General features: G+C 38.3%; 1 long non-coding RNA gene across 1 annotated transcript; it reads right to left on the bottom strand.

Annotated features, from left to right (window-relative positions):
• Positions 1 to 8,282: 8,282 nt before the first annotated feature.
• LOC121051850 lies at positions 8,283 to 8,865 on the bottom strand. Its single transcript, XR_005807195.1, has 3 exons — positions 8,777 to 8,865; positions 8,493 to 8,696; positions 8,283 to 8,420 (listed from the first exon to the last, which is right to left on the bottom strand). It is a non-coding gene; the product is annotated as an uncharacterized LOC121051850 (long non-coding RNA).
• Between the last annotated feature and the right edge of the window lie 1,970 nt (positions 8,866 to 10,835).

Below are 10,835 nucleotides of genomic sequence, written 5' to 3'. Positions count from 1 at the left end.
GAGTAAGCCCAGCTCTAGTGGCCGCTTGACGACCTTCTTCTTCCAAAGAGAGAACACGGCGTTGATTGATGCCCCTGCGAGGGGTAACCTTGGTTCGAGCCATGAGGAAGTAGAAGGAATTTGAAACTGCACGTTTAGACAAACCTTAGTAAAATCTGGAGGAGACAAAAAAGGATGTATATATGAAGCACAAAATAGGGTAGAAATCTCAACAAGCACAGGGTTTTAACAAAGCTTCTCCGGGAAGGAGAAGAGTTATGATAGTTCACGGCCCAAGAAACTCCCCCACGTGTAAATATTCCTTTCTTTTCCTGGATTTATGGCATGCTTTCGGCTATAGCTTGTCTGTCACGGATCCTCGAGATTCGTTTGATTCCCCCACGCGTCCTTTCTTTTCCTTGATTCACGGCAATTAAACCTGCTTTCTGCTGTAGCTTGTCTGTCACAGCTCCTCGAGATTCGTTTGGTTCCCTCACGTGTCCTCCACGCACCAACAGCTTTTCCGTGTTTTCGGGTGACTTTAATCCAACGCGTAGATTTAATCTCAGAGATCGTCCATCCAACGGTGGAGATCCGCTCACTCGTTCTATAAATAGGTGCATTCTAAGGGAGCGACTATTCACTCCAAAAGAAAATTCTTCCGAGTTCCAGCCTTTCTCTCTCAACCCTTCAGCCTTTCTTTCGAAACTCAAATCCTTTCTTCATCAACATGGAACCACGAACTCTGCAACTAATGGAGCAACAGACCCAGCAACAAATCGAGGATGGAGGAAACAACCAAGCAGCCGGGACTAATAACCGGTGGGCTCCCACACCGCCTCAACTAAGAATCCTCAAGGGCCTTTACTATGATAAGGGTTTTAAGTACCCAACTCCAGAGCAGATTCAAGAGATCTGCCTCCATCTGAAACAGTATGGGCAGATCGAGGACAAAAACGTCTTCTTTTGGTTCCAGAACCTCAAGGCTCGTGAGAGGCAGAAGTTGAAGGAATTTCGGAACGTTCCGGTTGGTGGATCTCTCGATCTCAATTTTGGATCCACTAGTTCTACTGATGATGGTAGATCCATTGATCTAAACTTTGGGTCACGTGTCGGCTATGGTGTTGACCCATATTCCTCCTCACCCTTCAACACTAATACCAGTACTACCTCCTTTGGCACAACAGGAGGACAATCTTTCATGGAACAACGAGGAGGAGATCACCAGGAGATTGAAACCCTTCCACTATTCCCCATGCATGGTGAGGACATCTTTGGCAACATGAAGACTACTTCTGAGGGAGGTAGCGGTTATGGCGGTGGCTCTCGCATTTCCCTTGAGCTCAGCCTCAACTCCTACAAAGATGCAGACATGGCTTAGTTTAGAGTATTATTATTATTATTATTATTATTATTTTTTGTTTTTTTTTTTTTTGTTTTTTTTTTTTTTTTTTTTTGTAAATAGCTGAATTTAATAAGAATGAATGAATGCAGTTTTTTTTTTTTTTTTTTTAATTTTTTTTTTAAAATATAGGACTCAAAAATAAAAGACAAAAAAAATATATATAGGACTCAAAATGAAAGACAAAAATATTTATAGGACTCAAAATGAAAGACAATTATATTTATAGGACTCAAAATGAAAGACAATTATATAAATCTCTTCCCCCACACTTAAATATTGCATTATCTTCAATGTAATCAATTAAAAGCATGCAATGAAATAAGTAAGCATAGATAGAAGACATTTACGAAAACAAATCCTAAAATAAAAACAATAGAGAAAAAAATGAAAAATAAAAAGAAATAGGGAAAGAGAAAGCAAATCTGATTAAATTCTGAATTGGGTTGCCTCCCAAGTAGCGCTTGTATTTTACGTCTTGCAGCCAGACAGTACCTACATTAAATAAAGTTAGTAACTATAATTAACAAAGAAATAAAATAAAAACAAGTATAACTATTAATTACAAACTACAAGTATAATTAACAAGTATATTGTACATAAGACACAAGTTAAGTACTCAAGTGAGTATAAAAAAAAACGTGAAAAGTATTTTTACAAGTTTAAAGTGTGAAACAACAAAATAATTTACACGTATAGAGTATTCACAAGTATTTCTTTTATTATAAACATTATTGATATCGAATCAAATTCCAAGCGGTAAATCAAGTGGACGTGCGGCCCAAGTATAGTCGCCTAGACACAAACTCCCTTTCAAATCGTTTGGGCAACCTTACTGAAATGGCCAGGTGGGGGAGGACGAACACGAGAGGAAAAATCCATTTTGGCATGAGCTACTCCCACATAGTGGTTTATGCCCATTTGCAAGCACTTCTGGATTCAAAAACCCGTCATGAACGTTGTCCCCTTCCTAGACACCATTCCACATAGGCTATACTTACTAAGATGAAAAAGTTCATAAGTGTGAAGACAGTTCAACAAGTGTTAATAAAGGCCGCCCTCAACCTTAAGGGACCTGAGCTAGGTACCAATAAGGGGTTTAGGCCAATATTAACAAAAGAGACTTCACCTATTCCTCTCAATTTACAACCTACAATTAAAATTCGTGTTCAATAATATAAATAATATTTAAACTAAAAATAAAACAATTTATATACAACAAATATATACAATAAATGGCACAATTTAGCAAGTGATTTTTCAATCCCCGGCAACGGCGCCAAAAATTGATGCGCCTGAAAGCAAGCGCATAATTTAACCCTGAAAATATCGTTAGTAGTATAAGCAAATAGGGATCGTTCTATCCGGGGATTGAGGGTACACTTGTAATTGTGAAACAAATAAAGAAAAGTATTATTTACAAAAATAAAATAAAGAATATAAATATATACAATTGTATAAACAAATAAAGAATTAAAATAATAAAGTATTATTTACAAAAATAAAATAAAGAATAAATATATACAAGTAAACACAAATAAGGGGGGATTAGGATTCTTAAAATTAAAATTAAAATAAATAAAATAAAGAAAACGTAAAAACATATATACAAGGGTGGAACGCAAGGAACAAAGATCAAAATCAATTCCATGTAATCAAATTCGATTCAAACCCTATAATTGTTCTTCCAAGTCATGAGAGAGGAGTTGATCATGTGAAACATTCGAAAGCAAATGATTTCCCATATTTTACTTTTCAATGCTAATTAACCTAAGCGAAAGCACCTAGATTAATCCTATCAAACATGCAATCAAGCCCTAGAAAGCTAGTCAATCATGACATGTTCAACGCATTAGACATAGAGAAAGGCTATCAACTCAAGTGTACAACTTAGTTATGGAAAAGTCCACCTAATTGCAATCCTCTTCAATTAAATTCGATTCTTGTCCAGAACCTTTACTACTTTTGATTCAAGTTACACAAAACGAAAAGTCGATTTCATGTTCTTAAACCTAGCACCAATTACATGCAAATCCTATAAGTGTCGACCCAAATAAGATAAACATATAAAAGTTTTCTGTAAAGCAAATTTAATCGAACAAACTCACATAAGCAACTTAGAATCACAATTATAGAATTCGAAAACTTTATTTAAACATAGAAGTTGGGTTTAAACTTTACCCTAAACATTATTGTTAACTAGAAACAAGTTCATATGAATTCAAACAAGGAAAACAAAAGATCATTACAAGGAAAAAGAATGAATTACACCGTGAGGGGAGATGGAGATGGAGAGCTAGATGGTTGGATCTTGAATCTTGGAAGCAAGCCTTCAAGGTGGATGATGGAGGGTATGATCTTCACGGCTCCTTCTTCTTCTTCCTCTCCTTGCTTGAAAACGCAGAACTTTGCAACTAGAGAATGGAGAAGGAAATTAATGGAAAGGAAATGGAGAGACAAAGAAGATGGAATGGATGAAGGAATTGGTGACTAAGGAAAATGGAGAGGAAATGGTGAGACAAGAAGATGAAATGGATGAAGGAATGTGTTTTAGAATGAGAGGAGAAGGTGTTTATATAGGGAAGAAAAAGAAGAGTGAAATGATGAGTGGAAGAAAAATAATGAAAGTGGAGTATGAAAGTGATTTGTAAAATATGGAAAAGAAAGAGAAATGATGAAATGAAAGCAAAGCATGAAGGTGCAGCAACATGGAAGTGATGATGATCTATTAAAGAGATTGTAGAAAAAATATATCCAAGGAAAAAGAGAAAAGCATCTAGCTTTCTTCATGTGGGTGGGAAACATGAATATGTGGTGTTGAGCTGTTTTCAGGTCAGTTTCTTCCCCTTTATTCCTTCAATTATTTCTCCAACAAGACTTCGTTATATGCCTTTGACTTCTTCATATGAAATGTTCCACTATGAGTGTAGATCATCCTGACAAATTTTCAGAGCTTCAATCCATGTGGTTGGGCCGGAAATGCTGCTGGACCTCTTACAGGTCCAGTTTTCCGGTTTTGCTTCTGTAGAAAATTGGGCTGATTGTTTGAAGGCCTTCCACTCATATTTTTCTCTGGCACTCTTCATAAGAAATGATCCTTTGGGTGTCTAGAATGGATCTGGAAGGTTTCAGCTCATTTGAAGTTCATTTGGTCAGGCGGCCGCTCCTTCTTCCTTGCTTGGCTCTGATTCTCCTAGCCGGAGTAAGAAAATATTCAAGGTTGACTTTTTAGTGCATTTTCATTCTTCTCCATCATTTCTAGGTAATTATGGACCTAACGCTCATTTCACCTTCATTTACTCCAATGTACCTAAAAATAGAAATTGAATTAAAATCGATTCAGTTAAGGAATTAACTAAGCAAAATGTGAGGAATTAACTATTAAAATATCACATTAAAATGCTCCTATCAACCATCAATCCCCGGCTTGAACGATCCCTACTTATTCTATACTGACAACTACATTTTGCAGGGTTAAATTGCGCGCTTACTTTTCGAGTATCACTGTTTGGCCTTGATCGGCCGGAATCAAGTCCACAAGTCAGAATCCACTATTCACTTCAAGTTGACTCTTCTCTAATGAAAATGGTCCAAAACCACCACTGTGGATCGAAATAGGAAGCTCCCATGATCCAAACAAGACCGATCTGAAGCCCTGCCATCGCTGAAGTTGAGATTTCTGATCGAATCCAGCTGCCTCTATCTTCGCCTTCTCAATGCGCCACCGTGGGTGAGATTCGGTGCAAGCCACCACCACAGGGAGGACCATGAGGCAAGTCTGAGTCGATATGGGTGAGCGCCATAGTCGGAGGTGGTTGGAATCAGCCGAAAAAGTCGGGTTGGCCTCCTTTAAGAGAGAACGGAGCTTCCAATTTCTATTTTTGGAAGTTTCCAAAAAAAATGATTTTTCCCAAAACAGATACCAAAATTTTCAAAAATAGAAAGTTCTTCCATTGACCATAACTTTCTCGTACGAACAACAATTTTCGCATTCCATATATCATGAACTCGTATCGACACGCTCTACAACTTTTGTGAATGAAGTTTTTGGAGAAACCCAACATATAAAAAGTCAAACTTCGTACACCCCCTAAAACTTTGCGTTTCGAATGATTATTGGTCTAATTCCACTTCACCCCCGAACCACGCGATTATCCTAAAAATTAATTTAAAATCTCTAAAAAAGCATAAGAAATTAATACAAATTTTTGGGGTATTACACCAAGAAAGCGTCGTGATAGTCGAAGGAGAACCGAGAACCAGAACCATGGAGAATGGGGGGTGATGAACGCATGCGTGAGCACCCAAACTCACCTAGATAAGTGCCTTGCACTTTATCATTGTAGCTGCCATAGCTTTCATGGAGTTTGGGAGTGAAAAGGGAAGAACTGTTTCGGGGTTGGCTGAACGTGATCTGGAAAGATGTGGGATTGATTGATAGAGAGAAAGAAAGAAAATAAAAGATGAGGAACAAGGTCCTCCCTATCTAGACAAAGCCAGAGAAGAACTTGACATAGCCAGAGATAACCACAAAGGGAGCAAAAACACCACAAAGGTGATAGAAGAATAGTAAGTAGTCTTTAGGATGCTGAAAGGGAAGAAGGAAGGACCTCCCCCAACTCTTAAGCCTTCAATCTAGATCCTGACGGATCAAGATTTGGGCAAAAGAGAAGGGGGGAGGAGGGAGTTTCTTCTCAGATCTACTTTCTCTCTCTACAGTTTAGAGGGAGAGGGTCTTGGGGTATTCTATTGCCCCTAAAATTGAAAGGTTGGAATAATGAATTTTGTGGTGCTAGACTAAAGTTTGAGTGTGGAACTCGAGAAAGGGAATTGTTAGTTAGATTCATTTTCATCAAAGGCAATGATCTGAAAATGAATGAAGAATTGGTGTGCAATTGTTTATTTTGGGGTCATTTAGGCCACCTCCAACCCAAGAAGACAAAGTGCTAAAGGGGCATATTTTAGTCCAATCCAACTCCAACCCAACAAGTTAAGGGTCAAAGTGTTAAAAATTAGGGCTATAGGTGAGTATAAAGGGCTAAATTTAGCCTTAAAGATGCCCCTTTGCCCCTTTAAAAAGATTGGATCAAAAAGATGTGGTCCACGAATTGAGAGTGGAATGTGACATAAGCATGACGTCAGCAACTCAGCTAGCCGCTGGGTTTTTTTTTTTTAAATAGCCGTTGGTTTTGATTTTTAAAAAAAAAATAGCTGTTGGTTTGCTTCTTTAAAAAAATATAAATAAATAAATAAATAAAACTTTTACACTATAAATACATATCACTTCAACCTTCTTTTTCACATCTTCCTTCTACTTCCTCATATATATCTCTCTATTCTAAATCTTGTCCAACACCTCTGGAGTCTGTGAGGTCAAGCACCATGAATTTGATCTTTGCTATGTGATTGAGTTTTCAAAGCTTTCAATTTGTGATTTTAATAATTGTCAGGGTTGTCACTGACAAGTGTTTGCATTTTCTTACCTTATTGTGTTCCTTTTTAAATGCTTGTCATGAATAAAATAAATATTAAAAATAATTTCGAATTTAACTTTATTTCATTTCGAAATCAGTTTTATTCCATTTCGAAATTAGTTTTATTCCATTTCAAAATCAGCTAAAGATATTTTTAGTTATCTTAAAAAAAAAATCAACCGAAAAAATAATTTTTATCATAAAAATAATTTCAATTACTATAAATCAATTGACTTTAAAAAATAAGAACACACACTGTTGAGACCAAAAATTTTCGATGAATTCCCACAAGTGGTTGTGGTTTCAATAAAAGTTTGGAGACCAAACGAAAAAAATATATACAAATTCATTTGGCCACCAAATCAGCAAAAAGATTTCATTGATTGATCAAAGGAGTTCAAAGCAAAACGAGATAAATATGGAGGTAGTTCAAATAAAATTACACCTCTTGGTGTGATTGGTTATTTGGACTCTGTGAGCCAACAAGAAGTTCAGTTTAGCTTTGACTATAAATTCTTTTGAACTTGCAAACTTATCAACAAGTATTCACGAGTTGGTCAATGAAAGAAGAAAAAAACAGTCAGCCAAACGTGAACTAAAGGCAACAAATTTTGGATAATATCCACCACTTTCAAACTGGAGACTGAGTCAAGGTGAAAGATATTTGCACCTATCCAAAGTTTGAATAAAAAAGAAACTATTGGTTCAAGCTTCAAACGTGAAAATTGGAGTTTTGTTGCTACTGTGATCATCTTCAGAGTGACAAATTTTGAATTCAAATTGCAAATTATCCTTATCTTCAGCCAACCATTTGGGTTCCTAGCTGCCTATAAAAAGGCTCGACTTCAAGAGCAAAGGGGGGAGGAGGGCAGCAAAGTTACGAGAGAGGAACTGTGAGCTAGATAGCAGAAGCAACAAAAGAGAAAAAAAAAAAAAAAAAAAAGAGAAAGAGCATAAGGGAGAACGCAGGAGAAAGCAGAAAAGACGAAGAAAAGAAAATTAATCCGAAACTAAGAAGAGACCACGAGAAGCTACAAATACAAAGCAGTGGGTATAATTTCTTCTATATGCTGTCAATTATCATTTTCACTCAAGTGTTCTCTTTGTTTTGTATGATTACAGAAAACTAATAGGTGATCATGTAAGACTATGAGCACTCTAAACAAGAAGTTGATGCTCTATCCTCTCTTCAAGAGTCCCTCGGTGCTGTCACCCTCACAAATCTCATCAACGGCTTCCGGGCAAGACACAAAGTCAACATCAAGCCCTCATTCACAGCCGTGGTGTCACTCCATGCTGCACTTGCTTTTGATGCCTATACTGCGTCCTGCGTATAGGTGGCGGAAGCAAGCTTCAAGTTCAAGGGGGTTCACCATACTTGTTTTGATGCCTGTATTGCGGTGCGTCCTGCATATGGGTGGCAAAAATGAGTATGTGAGGTGAATGCTTGGTGGCTGCCAGTTCACGTCAAGTACGGTCCTGCAAAGTTCCCGAGTTCACAACAGTGGGGAAGCTGCTCCAAAGTGATCCCTGTGCAGGGTTTCAACGCCAAGCTACGGCTCCACCTGCATCAAATTCATCATCAGAGTCATGCCCCTGAAAGAAAAGTGTTTACCTTTCTAGAGAAGGGTGTTTACCTTCAACTACAAGACTGCAGCAAAACAAGGTGGAGGAGCTATGGGAATTGTCTTGAGGCAAGCACACGAATGCGGAAGGTATCACGAATACTAGAGCTGTTCCTTGTGGGCTACTCCAGCGTGCATCGAGGATTGTTCTCGTGCAATCAATCCTAGGACCATCTGAAGGCCACCTGACAGACCGGAATGAAACTTGGATGTTTCCTGCCAAATGAAGAACAAGCCACAGAGATATGTGAATCAAAGAAAGTAATAGGCGTATTCCTGTGGTCAGATTCTCTTACCTCAAAGTCACAAGCACCAAGTACTGGGGTGGTTACGTTTTCTTCAAAACATGTGGTACCTTCAACACACAAGTCCAATACGTAACTAAGCCATGGTGCTACGACAGCTTTGATTGAGAATTAAAGACAAAGAGCATTAAATTGCTTCGGCTTTAAACATGAGTTAAGCAACAAAGACCAAATGGCTTTAATTATGCTTTCTTTCTTGTCTCTCACTGTGACCGTAAAGTGGTGAGATAATGGTTTAATAATACAAAGAAGACTAAAGAAAGACCATGATCATATCTTCCATTAAAGGTCTGGCGGTGGGAAACTTGTTATCACACTTGAAGACAAAATGCATAATTATCAAACCATGGTGCTGTTGTAGCCTTATTATGAAATGGGGATCAAATGGCAAGATGACAGAGACTCAGAGAGCTAATGTCCAGGTCTTTGAAAAAGAGATCAATTATGCAATTGAATCGGTGGCATAAATAAAAAATAAAAATAAAAGGGCTAATTAAAGCGGTGCCGTACTCGTGCAATTCCAATGGAAGTCTACTGCGGGTCTTTGAGTTTCTGTTTGTCAAAGACAAAAATTGGGCTCAAGTTGGGTGCATATGTAAAATTAATGGGTGTCCATATCACTCTATGCCTTGCAAGCTTTTGGGTTGTTTCGGTGCACTACAGAGCCTACTTCAAACCATTATCACGCTCAATAAACTTCAAAGCAGCCCAAATCCCGTTTCAAGTCTCAAGGCCTGTTAAAAGCTCCCAAATCAAATCAGCGGACGCTCCATAAAAATTGGGTGTCCACAAAAAAAAATGTGTTCTTTCGACGGATTCGAAAGTAATACACACACATCCGTCGAACACAAAAGTCGGTACAAAACCGAAAACCCAAATACAATGAACTACAGTGGTTTGATCCCTTCACGGGGTATGTAGGCAGTCTAGCGACCCACTAGATGCAACCGCAACTCCAAACAGAATCCCTGACTCCACCAGTCAAATTCAGCCAGTCCCAAATGAATCACTGACTCCAGTCAAATTCTCCCAGCACCAGAAAATCAAATCATACAAAATTCAAAGGCTTTAAGCCTTTCAAATCTCTCAAACACAAATCCAAAATAAATGGGTCACCTACCCATCTAAACCTCAAACGCCGGAACTACATGTGGTTTGATCCCGCAAAGGGTATGTAGGCAATCTAGAACCAAATCTATCTAGATGCAACCGCGTCCTAAACACAAAATCGAATCATTGGTCCACTTAAACCAAATTCGTCCCAAACACTACTCTAATTCCAAAATCAAAAGCCTCCAATGAGTCATCCACTCATTGGAACTCTTGAACTACGAGTGGCTTGATCCCTCTCCAAGGGTACGTAGGCAACCCATTCAAATATCCGGGTGCAGCCGCAAAAACAAACAAACACACATCCCATCAATTGGTTTCTTCATAAATGGAATCAAAGGGTGTTTCCCTGTAACAAGGGATTGTAATTAAGAGACACATTCTGTCTTGAATGGGTCGAACCCAAAATAATAAAAACTCTGTTCACTAAATGAATACGAGTGAAATTATGTTGGGTGACATTTACGATTTTCTCTCAACACACACATACAGAAACGGTCAGAAGAGGACGCCCGCGGAATTGGAAAATTGAGGACGAGACACGTGTCAGCCACTGGTTGGTTTAAAGAAAAATCCAACAACCAACGCACCGCCTCCTCTTTTCCTTAATGAATCGCCGTTAACTCCGTTTTCAATTCGATCTTACTATACGACTCCAAGAACAACGATCGATTTTAATCCCAATTCAACGAAGAAAAGAGTTCTATGTTCAGCGAACGATAGGTGTGGGTTTGACTTGGTTTGTTTCGGGAAGTGAAAATTGGTCACTGGGTTAATTTGTTTCTGGTTCGGATGGAGCTTAGGAAGGTTGAGAATGAGGTTGGGTCGCTAAAATCATCATTTTGTTTGGAGATTTCTGATGAGTTTGCCTCGCAAGATGGGAGAAGAGGAATTAGAGGAAGAATAGGAGTTTTTTTTTGTTTTCCTGGTGGTATGTGTC

Source organism: Rosa chinensis, chromosome 2, assembly GCF_002994745.2.
Source record: "Rosa chinensis cultivar Old Blush chromosome 2, RchiOBHm-V2, whole genome shotgun sequence".
Taxonomy (NCBI): Eukaryota; Viridiplantae; Streptophyta; class Magnoliopsida; order Rosales; family Rosaceae; genus Rosa; species Rosa chinensis.
The sequence above is the reverse complement of the archived record's forward strand: the minus strand, read 5'-3'. Positions and strand labels throughout refer to the sequence as shown.